The 14,153-nt window shown below is 45.8% G+C and overlaps 1 protein-coding gene and 1 non-coding gene across 2 annotated transcripts in view; one reads left to right on the top strand and one right to left on the bottom strand.

The window, feature by feature from the left end:
• Nucleotides 1-14,153, top strand: part of LOC119163336 (cyclic GMP-AMP synthase-like receptor) — a 109,390-nt gene that overhangs the window by 10,055 nt on the left and 85,182 nt on the right. The window lies entirely within an intron of this gene.
• LOC119165966 (U11 spliceosomal RNA) lies at nt 13,717-13,843 on the bottom strand. The gene has a single exon (XR_005109103.1). It is a non-coding gene; the product is annotated as a U11 spliceosomal RNA (small nuclear RNA).

Below are 14,153 nucleotides of genomic sequence, written 5' to 3'. Positions count from 1 at the left end.
TCGACAGAGTTTCTGACGAACACTAATATGGCACGAAGGAACGCGATTTGTGCCGTCGCATTCATGCCTTCATATTGAGCCGTATTCTCTGTACAATTCCATGTATCTCCGACTATATAGGGCAAGAAGAAATAAAAAACACTCTGGTTACCGCGCTTCGTAAAACCCGCGCTTCATATACTCGTCTGTCCTTCTCAGTCCCACAAATGCACTGATGAAAAAAGTTTTTGCAAAACTGTATTATTGGGCTTGCTACCATTATAAACAAATGTAGAAAAGTTATCAACTCGAAAAGTTGAACGGTTGTCTCAAAATGTGTTGGTACCCATTAGGGTACTCCTGATCTTTTGAAGTCTCCGTTATTGCATGCAACCAAAGTACCAGACCAAAATGCCCTTATGATCTTCAGGAAATCCACAGTTAAAGGAATGTCTATAGACGTTGTCCTTCACGCTACAACTCAGAAAAAATCACAGCATATTCACAGAGTGAATGATGATGAGTGGGGCGAAGCATCTGTCTGCCTGTCTGTCTTAATTGCCTTGTCTTGTCTTCTGTGTCTGTCTGCCTGTCTGTCTGTCAACGAGCACGAGCCGCCGCTCTGCTTCGTCCATGCCCACCGACGATCCGCCACGTACGATGACGATCCCGGAGACTGAGAGATGCACTCCTTCCTCGCGCACCCAGGCACAACCCGCGCAGCAGCCAATTGGAGAGCAGCGGTACAGCGCCATCCAAGCCATCCTCACTCAACTGCAGCTTGTATGTACTTCTATGAAACAACGTCGTGTGTTATATTGTTCGGGAGATACTGCCTTGCTTTTTTTCTCGTCTCTTTTTCTCTTTGTTACGCCTGACGCAGGACAAGGTAAGACTAAAAGAAGCTTCGCCCCTAAAAAGCTTTCACTTATCACGAGGACGCAGCCTCGTGCAATACTCAGTCATTTCGTTCCCTCGTTTTCCGAATATAACTAGACACATGGCGCCACTTCTTGGGGATTAGCGAAAGCAACTCATGCTTATTGTGACACGACAAACTTGGACACTGGGATATCGAATTGTGGTGACCAGTAGCCTTTAAAACAACGCCACCCAGTTGGGTATTCTGGGACATTGAAGGCTATAGGTGGCACAGGGCGTTAAATACTTGACACCCTTGAAAAACCCTTCGCTATGAATGCCCATACCACATATTGAGCATTCCGCAAGGCCAGCGGAACAACTCTCCACGACTCTTCTGAGGCGAATCCATTTGCACAGGTGATGACGCGGCAGTTGAACGTATACACTCCATGCCATGGATCGTAGTTCTGCTCGTTCTTCGTGACAATAAACTCACTCACACCACTCGCTCACTCATCCACCCAAAAATGTTCGGAAAAAGCGGCGATCGCGCTTGCCCTCACACACATGATTGTACCCGCCGATGCGTTCTCAGGATTGCGGTACACGCCCGGCCCGCCACGTGGAGCTGATCTGGTTGCCAGTGCGGAATCCCGGCAACGATTCCGTCAATGCTTGAGGTGGCGATCAAATTGCAGTCGATCCCCCGCATGCCCTCTTTCGACGAGATGACCCCGGCATATTGCGCCGAACGCCAGCTTTATCGACTGATTTAGCCTCAGTTGTATATCCCCTATCCCACGGTTTGCTCGATAGTATTCACCAAAACTTATGGTGCCGCCTTGAAACCCTTACTTCCCATATCCACTCGAGATCATTGTCCTGTGCTTGGTGCAGCCGCATCCTGCTTGATTAAGACCCTCCCGCGCGGGCCCCTGAGCCACTCGGCAGGAATACCCGCTCGGCGGACCCTGCCAGCCAGGAGACCGCCACTGACCGTCACTGGAACTTCACGAACTGATGAACGTGCAGCAGTGTCCCTGTTGCGTACGCATCCGAGTCCAAGAATTTATCTCTCTCCTTGGTCGCAACAGATGCCTCTTCTTCGGACCGTACCGAGACGAATCCGTACCTAGACACGTTGGCCTTGAAAAGGCAGCAAGCATTCTCGCAGCAATTAATTTGCGGCGTAAGTAAATTGGCGTCCTTCAATCTCGTTAGCCATCGTTACGAGGAAGCGATTTTTCCCGGTATCACCTTCGCCACGGCTCTTGCGTAACGGAGACCTTGTTGAACAACTCCCGCTGGTTCTGACGTCAATTTGACGTCGTGCGCGCGCACACCCTCTCGTTTGACAACGTTCCAAGAAGGCCTCTGCAGAAACGGAATAAACATTTCACTCTCGTCACTTGACTGGCGGCATCATATCTCCCATACTGTGTCCAGGCACACATGAAATGCTGAGCACGCGAACGATATAGCCGGGAGTGACTCATTTAGGGCACAACTGCATTCTAAGAGGATCGTTCGTGTTAGCCGACAGTTTACGAAAATAGCGTCCGCCTACTTGTAGAGAAATGGTGCACGCTTGGTCATGCACAGACTGACCTAATGCGTTCACCAGGGCGGCTAAAAGCGTCGATAAAGAAGCTGCTCGAAACAAGTTCATATAGTCCATCACGCAACAGTCCGCAGATACGAACTGAGGTATCATGGTGAAATCGCATATTCGTTTGCACAGCGCTTCACGCGCCCCGCCTTCAATATTCGCAAAGGGCAGGCGACTTCGAATAGGGCACGTGATGGGTGGAATGTCCGCTCAGGTTCTCGCTAAGTTACGCAAATTTGTTTTTGTTTGGAGCAAGAATCTTCGCTCGAGCGAGCATGCCGGATTATTCAGTGGTCTTGTACTTGCCATGTCCGGTTTTACGGATCTTAAAACGACGATACCACGGACTCCGCAATTTCGACCACCTTTAACGTGCACTGACATCCCACGAACCGCGGATGAGTCGAGCGACATAAATGGTGCTCCGTCTTGCTTAGCTGTTCTTCGATCGCCATCGTATCGGCAGTGTATAGGGAGCTTGCATGAACGGCGGCGACGTCATCCACTCTGAGTAGGCAGCCCTTTTTTTTGACACTTAATTATTGCCTTCCAAAAAAAAAAAATGGCTGCCTACCCAAAGTGCATAGAGGCGCCGCCGTTCATGCAAGCTCCTTATACTGAGATGTATGAAGACGTATTTACGACAGCTTCCGATGGAGGCGGAAATGTTGTAGGCCCGTGTGCTCAGATTTGGGTGCACGTTAAAGAACCCCAGGTGGTCGAAATTTCCTGAGCCCTCCACTACGGCGTCTCTCATAATCATATGGTGGTTTTGGGACGTTAAACCCCACATATCAATCATTTACGACAGCTGTAGGTTAAATGTTTTTTGATGACCGCGACACAGCGTGGCTGACCCCACCACTGCTCAACAATTGTTGGGGTCTTAGTTCCCGGTATATGCGATTATCCGAAAATTATCTCCGCTTATTGCGGCTGCCGACCGATGCAGGCCACTCACTGGCAGTCTTCCTGGCGGTTCTCGCTGGCTCCTCCCATCGCTCCGCTCTAATGGCCGGACACACGGTGTGATATCGGGAGGCTCGAGCGCCCGTCGTGAGGAGGTCAGGTTGGCTGATGCGCCCTTGCCAACCTGACCTCCGGAGCGGCAAGAGTCCGTCACAGCGTGTCTATGGAGCGAACGCATGCACGGAGTGTCTCGGTGATGCTGCACGCAAGCGCTGGTGTATACCAATTCCTGTGGTCCCCGACTGTGGCCTAGCTTCGTGAGATCGGTCTCGCCGCTTGGCCCTGATGTATAGTCCACGGGGGTGAGCCTACAGCTCAAGCAGGACACGAGCGAGCTCCTCGCATGAACAACGCCTAACAATACTGTTAGTTGCTACTCACTCAGAGACAGCCGCGGATTCACACACAGAGCACGATGACAGGACACGTCGAGTGTTCGGTGCGCTAACCCAGCAATAAGGAGAGGCAACGCACGTGTCCAGTCTCATCGCAACCCTATAGGTCATCCAGCGATCAAACAATCTCGTTTCCGATACGTGCAATGTAACAAACGTATGGCTGATACAACTTGCTCCTTTCTATTTTATGTGCTACGCTTCCATCAATTCACGCGTTCTCGGGTACATGCTTTTGCCTCGAATCGTCATCTCTTTAAAATGTGGTTGACAGGTTTTCAATGCACTGGTGAATGCGCCATCTTGTTGGATGCAGAGACCGCTCATTCAATGCAGAACCTCGCGAAACGTCACGTCCCTGCAGCGCCTCGATGGAAGCAGCTCATCGCCCGGTCGCGCCTTGTGGGAATCTGTTTCATGCCAAGAAGTCAGCAAAGCCTTCGATGCTGCAGTTCTGGATATTTGAGCCAATTAAGTGCGACGACGTGCGTGAATGGACGTGTTTTTGCAAGTGCAGTAGTTGTATGCACTCGTGGGCTCACCAGGGAACCCACACTATAGGGAGGGAGGCCCACTCCTATATCTGCGTGCCCATAAGAGTCGAACAAAAACAAAACAACTCGTTAACCCGCGCGTAATAAAGCTGTCACCATCTACCTTATTTGCACACTTCGCGCAAATAAAATATAAGATATTCCCGGGTCCTGGTATTGTTTTAAACTGCAGGCGAGAGAACCAGAAGCCAGGTGATGCAAAGGAGCTTTAGTTTCTCAATGACAATCTGAATTCTCATCACAGTCACTCACTGAGTTATGTGCTCGAGGACATGAGCAGATTTCGTTTCTCTATATTCACTCAATTTTTAATAAAGTCTTTTATAGTCAATATTTTTGGCTTCTACTCGGCATAATTCGATTCGAAATAAAATTTCGCAATTCGCACAGCCCTGCAAAGGAGAAAAGAAAAACAAATAAGAACAAGTAAAGCAAGAAACAGCGTGGCTGTGTCATAGACGTTAGCAACCTTGTGTTACTTCGTGCGTGGTGAATGAAAGAATCCGCATCAGCAGGCTCGAGCCGGCGTGTCGAGAAGCGGACTTCTCTTCCTCGAGGCCAAGTGCAATTTTCGAAACGTCGGCTTGATACCCTTCGCTCTTAATCATGTCCTGGTTATATGCAGACTAAATCCAGGAAACCAGGCGGGAAATGTAATGTCTCCTGAATATATCTAGCACTTTAAGTGCGACCTGAATAAAGGTGTTGCTGACGGATTTGTTTCCATCGCCCATCTTCCCCTTCCTGCGGTTTCTTTTCTTTTTTTTTTGGACTTTGCCGTGGTGGTAACTGTCACGTAGTAGCGAATCTGCTTACCTGGAAGTTACTATGTGTGTACAGTGAATGCAGAAGTACTTCTTTTTGAGAGAATGAGCGTGAAAGGGTCAATTAATGCGGACATCTTTGCGACGGGCGAAAGCAGCGCGGGGGGCACCGCGACCTGCAGCCGTTGTCCAAACACGCCTTATCCGCGTAAATTGCTGGCCTCGACTGGATTGAGCCGAGTTTCCTGTTGTGAGCGCATTTTTACGATTCGTTTTCCGGCTTCCTCCGTGTGTACTAAAATTCTTGCCAGACGACGGAAATGACGTCATGCAACTGGATCTCGTGGGTGGCTTCTCCCGAGCGGAATCGTTATATGAGAGCGCGGCCCGAGCAATTTGTGGCACGCGGCATATTTTCACAGTCCGGTGAAAAGGATTACGGGCCCGCACGGGTGCAGCTAAGAGATACGCGGGGCCACACGTTAGCTATTTTCGATGAGAAACGGTTTTGCATGTGCATGGGGCTATATATAGTATACATCGAAGCTTTTTTTTTTTTTTTTCGCGGTCGCACGTCATGCACTGTACGCTTCTTTACACACCCGAATGAACGAGCTCCGCAAATGCGAGATGCCAACACCATCATTTTAGTTGCCTACTAAGCTCAAGGGCAACTTGAAGCGCATGAACAGGCAATCTGTTTCGGCGCGGCTCGAGCGACTGGTGCCAGATGAAATCGTCAACACCACAGTGAACCCGCGAAAGAATGTCATGGCGATTGGTGTTTTGCATGCTGCTGCACGGAACGTCAGAAGTGGGTGGTGTCAACGTCCACTCATACATACCAATCAGCTCCAATATCGTCACTGGTGGGATCTACAACGTTGACGCTGCCATTCCCAACTTGGACTTAGGTGGCCTGGTCAAGCCAGCTAATTAAGCAAGTCTCATTGTCAAAGTTGTTTGTTTGGGCACCTCACGCTGCCTGAAAATGAATCTTAGTCAGCTATCTACCTTCGCACGTAAAGGTGGGCCACTTCCGACACTCTGTAAGACCGTTTGTGCCGAAGCCGCTGTGATGTCTCAACTGCATGAAGCTCGGTCATCTAAGAAGCGTATGCGAAGGCAAGCGAGTATGTTCTCGGTGTGCTAAAATCCATCGCGCAGCCACTTGTAAAGCGACTGTTCTCAGGTGTTCAAATTGAAATGGATCTCGCGAAGCTCCCTCAAGAGATTGTCCCACCAAAAAAAAAAAGAGATAGCTGTATTGAGGCAAATGGTGAAAGACCATACATCGCATCGCGAAGTCGCTGCAACCGTCAGAAAGTGGCAACGACGGTGCCGAAGTTCCTATAAGAATACTCCAATGCATCCGAATCCGCAGCGACCTCTCGACGCCTTTCTTCAAAATATCTTCCTCCCTGATTATACTCTGCTGTCATCTTAAACGAATATTAGCGCGATGAAAGCAGAGACGGGAAAGAAAAGACAAACTGCAGCGCTAATATTCATTTAGGATGGAAGTGCACCAACTCTACCAATCGTCCCTTCTGATGCAATATATACACTGCTGGTATGAAGCGGAACGCCGTGCAAAGCGTGAGATCTGCGGACTCCACTAGGCCTACATTGTATGTATCAGTGATGGTCGATACCAGCAAGACCACCATGGACACAACTGACACAGTTTGGAGCGTCATGCTGATTCACAGCTCATCTCGGCATTGCCAGAAGACAAACCTATCCTAAACGTTCTTCAATCAGTGCTCGACGTACTTCAAGTGTTCGTCGGCAGGTTGAAATCACCACACACTGAGGCCGTACAACAGGCCCTGGACGTTCTGCGTCCAGGGCTCGCAAGCCTTCAGAAGGCATCATGAACCGATTACTTATACGGTGGAGCGTGACACGCCTAATAAAGTTCGTTCGGGGGGGGGGGGGGGAATCTCTTTCACAAAGATCAGCTTGTACCCCCTGGAAATGTAGTAATTTTGTATTGTTGAGTAATCCTTCATGTTTTAATAAAGTGTGTGTGTGTGTGTGGAGGGGGGGGGGGATTTCAGTGCAGGCTTTTTGAAAAAATAATCGATGAAACACACAGTGTAGACTAAACTCCCTCTCACCGCCCACTTACAAGGCAAGGTCTCGATTTGAAAAAAAAAACATAAAAATTCCTCATCTATTTTTTTAAATTGTAGACACATTCATATAGTTCACATATATGCACGATATACAAGATCTGATATTTAGCCGAGTGGGCGCTTCCGGTCTTTTTTGTTTGTTCTTTTTATGCAAGATGGCGGCGCGCATAGATGCTATCATGCGTAAACTCCGAGACGCCTCTGGGAGTGCGCATGGCAGCCTGAGAGATCTGGGGGCAGTCTCGTGGGATTGAAAGAAGGGTATTGAAGGCAAACTGTGTCATCAGGGGTATGAGCCGGCAGCTCGGATACAGCATAATGGAGGTGAACCAAGACGTGTACGATCCCGGCACTCACCCCTTTGCACAAGATGCAATTCATTACAGTGGTGCAACAGGCAGGAGGGTTGGTAAGAGGATGGGTCGTCAAGCCACAGCTTTTTTTAGCTCTGAGGCCAACAGTGTAGCCGAAGACGGCTCTAAAGGGGCACAAATATTCAAGCCACACGGAGTCCATGGGAGAAGAGATCGACGTAAGCACAAGGACCGAGCTAAGTCGGACATAGGCTATATTAACATGCAGGGTGGCAGGAATAGGTTAAAGTGGGAAGAGATAAAAGAGCAGTTGAGGCAGGAGGAACTGATGGTATATGGGGTTGTGGAGACACATCTTCGGGACCTGGAGCAACCACCCTGCAATCCGGACTACGTATGGGAATATTGCAATAGAACAGAAGGCAGAAAAAAGGGGGGAGAAATTGGTGCATTCATACATAAAAGCATGGGTTGGCAAACAGTGAAGCAGAGATGCATGGAACATTTATGGTTAAGAGGGAAAGTAGCTGGACAGATGACATTCCTTGGTTTGGTGTACTTGTGGACAGGAGCAAAGGCCAGAGAGGAAAACCAGGCAATGATGGAGTGTATATCAAAGGACATTGAAGAATTAAGAGATAATTATACTAGGAGATATGAATGCACACATAGAAAATATAGTTGGGTATACTGACCCAACAGGCAAAATGATCATGGATATGTGTGAAAGGCATGATTTGATCATTTGCAACAGTACTGAGAAGCGTGAAGGGCAAATAACATGGAAAGTAGGAAGGCTGCGGTCGACGATAGATTATGCACTGATGTCACATAGGATGTATGATTGGCTCAGGGGAATGCACATAGATGAATCTGGCTCCAGAAGTCTGGGTAGGGATCACAAATGCATAACTACAGACATAACTACAGACATAACTACAGGTCTTACATTGCGCATAACTCTTTAAAGTCTCTTTTCATGGAGCCAACAACAGAATATGAAATTAAATCCCAAATACTAAAGTTAAAGAATGCATCTGCATGTGGCGAAGACGAGATGAAAGCCGAGCGTATCAGCAATCCTCTATCACACATATGCAACCTCATTTTGGCTACAGGCAAGTTCCCTGATAAACTAAAAATTGCTAGAGTAACAGTTATATACAAAAGAGGCAACAGAAATGACATGAACAACTACAGGCCAATCTCGGTATTACCACTATTTTCAAAAGTTTTTGAACAAATGATTAATGTAGGAATTATAAATTTCTGCACTAAAAATGATGTACTTACAGGCACTCAATACGGCTTTCAGAAAAAAGAAGTGAAATGGCTCTTTTAGGTATCAAAGAAAAAAATGATTCAGAATTTTGAAGACAACAAGAATACTCTAGGGATATTTCTTGATTTTAAAAAGGCATTTGACTCTATTAAGCATAATATCTTATTAAAAAGCTAAGCAAATATGGCATCAAGGGACTTACTCTCGGCCTTATATGTAGTTATTTGACAAACCACTACCAGTACACAGATACCAATAATTCAAAATCAGTTCTGGGGGAAACTAAATACAGTGTTCCTCAGGGTTCCATCCTTGCAATACTTCTTTTTCAATTATATATAAATGATATAGTGAATATTGCGTTGACGGCAGATATAATTCTTTACGCCGACGACACGAACATATTTTTCAGGAGAGCACCTACATATGCTTCAGTTGCAGGCTAGTAAATGGCTCAACAATTTGGCTGAGTGGCTAAATGTAAATAAACTTGAACTAAATACCAAAGAAACTAAATATATAATTTTTCGCTCCAGAAATAGGACTATCGGGAACGCCGTACATTTGAAATTCCATGGCGAGAACATCGAGCAAGTAAGAATACATAAATGTCTCCGTGTTCTTTTCGAAGAAAACTTCAGCTGGTCTCCTCATGTCGATAACATCACAAGACGCATCTCACGCTCAATAGGTACTACAAGTAGAGCAAAGCAACTTTTGCCCTGGTGGTTGGAAATTCAGCTATACTACGCACTAATCGATTCCCATTAACAATACTACCTCCTTCTGTGGGGAACAACAACAAAAAGTAATCTTAGAAAGCTGCATATTCTACAAAAACATCTGCGAATTACTGAAAATGTTCCATATCTAACTCACTCCGCTTTTTAAAGCAAATACCATATTAACAGTGCAACACATACTGGAAAAGAAGCTAGGCATTGCAATATTCTAGAAAATAAAGTCATGTCAGGACAGTTTTTATCTACGATTCCTGGGGAAGGGCAACACTTACGAAACTAGAAAAACTATATATGATAAGGGTTTCATGCGAACTAACTATGGCATGCAAAAACAATCTTATGCTATAGCAGATTTTTTAAATCATCATCCTGCCGTAATAACCTGGTACAGGAAACGATGCACACGAAATGAGTAAAAAAATAAAGTGAACTTCATACCTCATTTCAATACAAGAATAATTCTGTTTTTTACCATGCTGCAGTCTATATTGTACATATAGTTAGAAAATCTTTCTGTTTCATGTGTATATAGAACAATGTATATATCTATAGAATCCTGTATACCTTTTGCCTAACAATGTATAGTATATGTAATCTTTTGTATGTATTTTTGATTATCTAACCGTCACTGATGCTTGAGTTGTGTGTGTCTAGAAAGGGATGTGACACTCAGTCAGGCACTCGTGCCTTTTTGTCACACCTCCTAGACAGGACAAATGGACACATTATTTGTCTTTGTCTGAAATAAAAATCAAGCTAAGTTTTGAAAGAGCAACGAAAGTGGGAAGGAGACAAAATGAGCAACTACAAGGAAAATTTTATTCAGAAAGGCAAATAGAAATAGCTACTAAATAAACTGAGAGAGTAATCACTGACAATATTAAAACAGTGTGGACATACACAAATCTAATTAGACTGTTTGGGCTAGAGCTTGCTAAGGCCCGTGACAAGTCAACCCGGAAAAGAAGACACAAGCCCAAGAGTTGGTGGGATGAGGAAGTTAAGAGAGCCAAAGCAAAACGTCAGGAAGCCTCTAGGGAGCACAGACATGCTAAGCGGCGGGGTGAACCGACAGATGATGTTGAAAGAATATGGGACATTTTTTTTAAGCTGTAGAAGGGATGCATCCCTTCTGATCAATGAAAAGATAAGAAGAAAGGGTGCTCAGTGGCTGGCAGAAGTACATAAAGAGGATAGAAAGGCAGCTGCAAAATTTGGGAACCATCTAAGCTTCTTAAAAAACACAACAAGTTTAGAGCAGAGGTTTATAGTTACAGCTCAAGGTGCCAGGCTCGAAGGGGACAAAGCTATTGAATATATAAGAGCAAGGATGCAGAAAAAGTTCAAAGTTCAACAAGGAAGCGCTTTATGCATCTTAGTAGACAAGGATGGATCAAGTGGTGCAGTGGCTCCATTTTCACAACGAGAGTGGGAGAGGGCTGAGAAGAGGGTTGTACGTCAACAGGCCCTGACGGCATCCCAATCACGTTGATAAAAGAATTAGGTCCCAAGTCTAAGCAGACTTTGAGAGAGGCAGCGAGCAAAACAATAATCGATGGTGAAGTCCCCAACAGATGGAAAGTTAGCAGGATGAGCATGATCTATAAAAGAAAGGGGGACAAAACGGACATAAACAACTACCGCCCTGTAACAATGACATCAGTGGTTTATAGGTCGACGATGCAGATGATAAAGTAAAGACTGCAGGCATGGATAGAAGATGAAAAGGTGCTGGGGGAACTGCAGAATGGGTTCCGTAAACGAAGGAGGTTGGAAGATAATCTGTTTTTATTGATGCAGTGTATTGAAATAGCAGAAAAGAAACACAGGCCCCTGTGGCTAGCATTTTCGGATATCAAGGGAGCGTATGATAGCGTGGTTCAAGAGGTCTTGTGGGGAATACTGGACACACTATGTGTGGAGGATGGAGTCACTAAGCTCTTAAAGAATATCTATAAAAGTAACTGGGTAGTTATAAAATGAGAAAAACAGGTATTCGAGCCCACAGAGATAAAACGGGGGCTTAGGCACGTGTGTTCTCTGTCACCCTTGTTATTCATGATGTACCTACAAGGATTAGAGGCCAAATTAGAGGGAAGTGGACTTGGCTTCAACCTCTCTTTCGTCAAACAAGGAAAACTCTTTGAACAGGCACTACCAGCATTGATGTATGCAGATGATATAGTGCTAATGGTCAACAGCAAGGAAGATTTGCAGATATTGATGGACATTTGCAGTAATGAGGGAGATAAGTTACATTTGACATTCAGTAAGGAAAAATCATCAGTCATGATTTTTAATGATAATGAAGGTAGTGAGCTTACAATACAGGAGGTCACACTAGAAATAACTAATAAATAGAAATATCTGGGCGTATGGATAAGCAATGGGACTGAGCACCTAAGGGAACAATATATACGTAGCGACTAAAATAAACAGCAATTCAGCGGGGATGAAAAATAGGGCACTGTGGAATTACAATAGGTGCGATGTTGTAAGAGGAATTTGGAAAGGTGTCATGGTTCCTGGTCTGACTTTTGGCAATGCGGTCTTGTGCGTGAGATCAGAGGTTCAAGCAAGATTAGAAATTAGGCAACGTAGAATAGGTAAGGCTCACGGGAATACACCAAATCAGGGAGTACAAGGTGATATGAGACGGACATCATTCGAGGGCAGGGAAGCTAGCAGCAAGATAAAATTTGAGAAGCGATTGAGAGAAATGGGGGAGGAGCGTTGGGCAAGGAAGGTTTTCAGCTACTTGTGCATAAAGAATGTCGATATACAATGGAGAAAGCGAACCAGAAAATTGACTGGTAAATACTTAGAAAAGAGCAGGGGGCCAAACCAAAAAGAACTATTGGTAAGAAGGTGAAGGAAACGGAGACCGATATGTGGAGAATTGGCATGATTAAGAAGCCTGCACTAGAGATATATCGAACTTTTAAGCAGGAAGGATCTTAAGATAATTAATACTCAGGGTAGTTCTCTACTGTTTGAGGCCAGAACTGGAGTATTGCGAACCAAGACTTATCCGGCCAAATGCGAAGGGGTAGACACGGTATGCAGTGCACGTGGAGAGGAGGAGAAAACTGCCGAACACTTGATAATGTTCTGTAAGGGGCTTCACCCTATGAACATTTTTACGGAGAGGAGGATTTCCTTCTTTCTGGGCTGTTACACGAGAGTGCGAAAGCCAATGTTACGTACAGCCTCGGCAGAGCATTTTTTAGGGGGTCAAGCGCGCTAACAACAGCCCAGGGAGGACTATGGCGGCACCCAAAACGCCTTGAGTGAAAAGGTCTATAGTTCAGGATGATGGCGCAGAATTTTTCAAAGCACTGGGGTTTAGGGAGAGCAAAATAGACATTAAGTGGGTAGAATTAACTAGAAGGAAGTTATCTGATCGATGACTAAAATCAAGGCATGAGTGAAAATTAAACCCTTCACTGCAAAATACCTATCCTCAACTTCACTATTTAAAGGAAAAAAAAAAGGTAAATCTAGGTTTTGGTTCACTCAGTATTACGGCTAAGCGGCGTGAGCCACCGCCTGATCTAAAGGGTACTGGGTACAACGCCGGTGAAGCTTGTTGAAGCCGTAGGCTGTAAAAATTACGCCGAAACGTGGGGGCTTCTCGCTGACGGTGTCGCTGAAAAGAGTTGTGTTGTTACACAAGTGGTGTCCTCCGACTTTTCATTTATTACCCTTTCATTTATTTGGCAATACGCCGTGGACATCACGCCGAAACGTTTGGGCGGGGCCCGGGCCGAAAAAATCGGCCCATGCAGTGCTCGAACTCCACCTCCCGGCACCAGCTGAGCTAGCGGGGCCTCTGGTCCCGTTCAGTTTCTGGCACCTTTGGACCAAAATAAAGTTCTCACTCACTTGACAATCGAGCTCGCCGGCTTGCGAAAGCACTGCCTAACGCATTTGATGACGATGGCCTCTCAACCAACGGTATGTGCGACCCTCGTTATACACGTGCTTGAAACGGAAAATCCTGCGAAAATCAGCACCAGCCCGTTTAGTTTGTAAACCTCCCGAACACGTTCCACTATTACTGCCCACTCACACACATTTCTTTCCTTTCATTTAGATAGTGTGGGGCGCCGGTGCGAGCGACATCCAACAGCCCCTTTTCTAAAAATTACGCATTCAGAATCTCTTGATGGCGATTCTGTACACCGCACTGAACGCGGCGCACGGCAGTAACGCCGAATGCCCTTTTGAAGCTGGCAGAGGTTCATGGCGGGTTCACTAATAAAGTGGCCTTCAACGCTGCTCTAGGTAGTTGGCTAGTTCGTAACGTCTATGAATGAATACTAATGGTTATATTATGCTTACACACAATATTCTGAATTTAAAAGTAAAGAAACATGTGACTGTTAATTAAAAACATACTCTGAGGCTTGTAGTAAAGTAAAATAAGCTAATTATTGTGACCACGCTCGCGTTTCTCGTAACATCTGTTCTTGTCGGGGTGGGTTGCGAGGTTGTAACGTTCACGGCGCTCAAGAAAGGAAGTAACTGAGATGTCCT

Source organism: Rhipicephalus microplus, chromosome 9, assembly GCF_043290135.1.
Source record: "Rhipicephalus microplus isolate Deutch F79 chromosome 9, USDA_Rmic, whole genome shotgun sequence".
In the NCBI taxonomy this organism is placed as follows: Eukaryota; Metazoa; Arthropoda; class Arachnida; order Ixodida; family Ixodidae; genus Rhipicephalus; species Rhipicephalus microplus.
The sequence above is the reverse complement of the archived record's forward strand: the minus strand, read 5'-3'. Positions and strand labels throughout refer to the sequence as shown.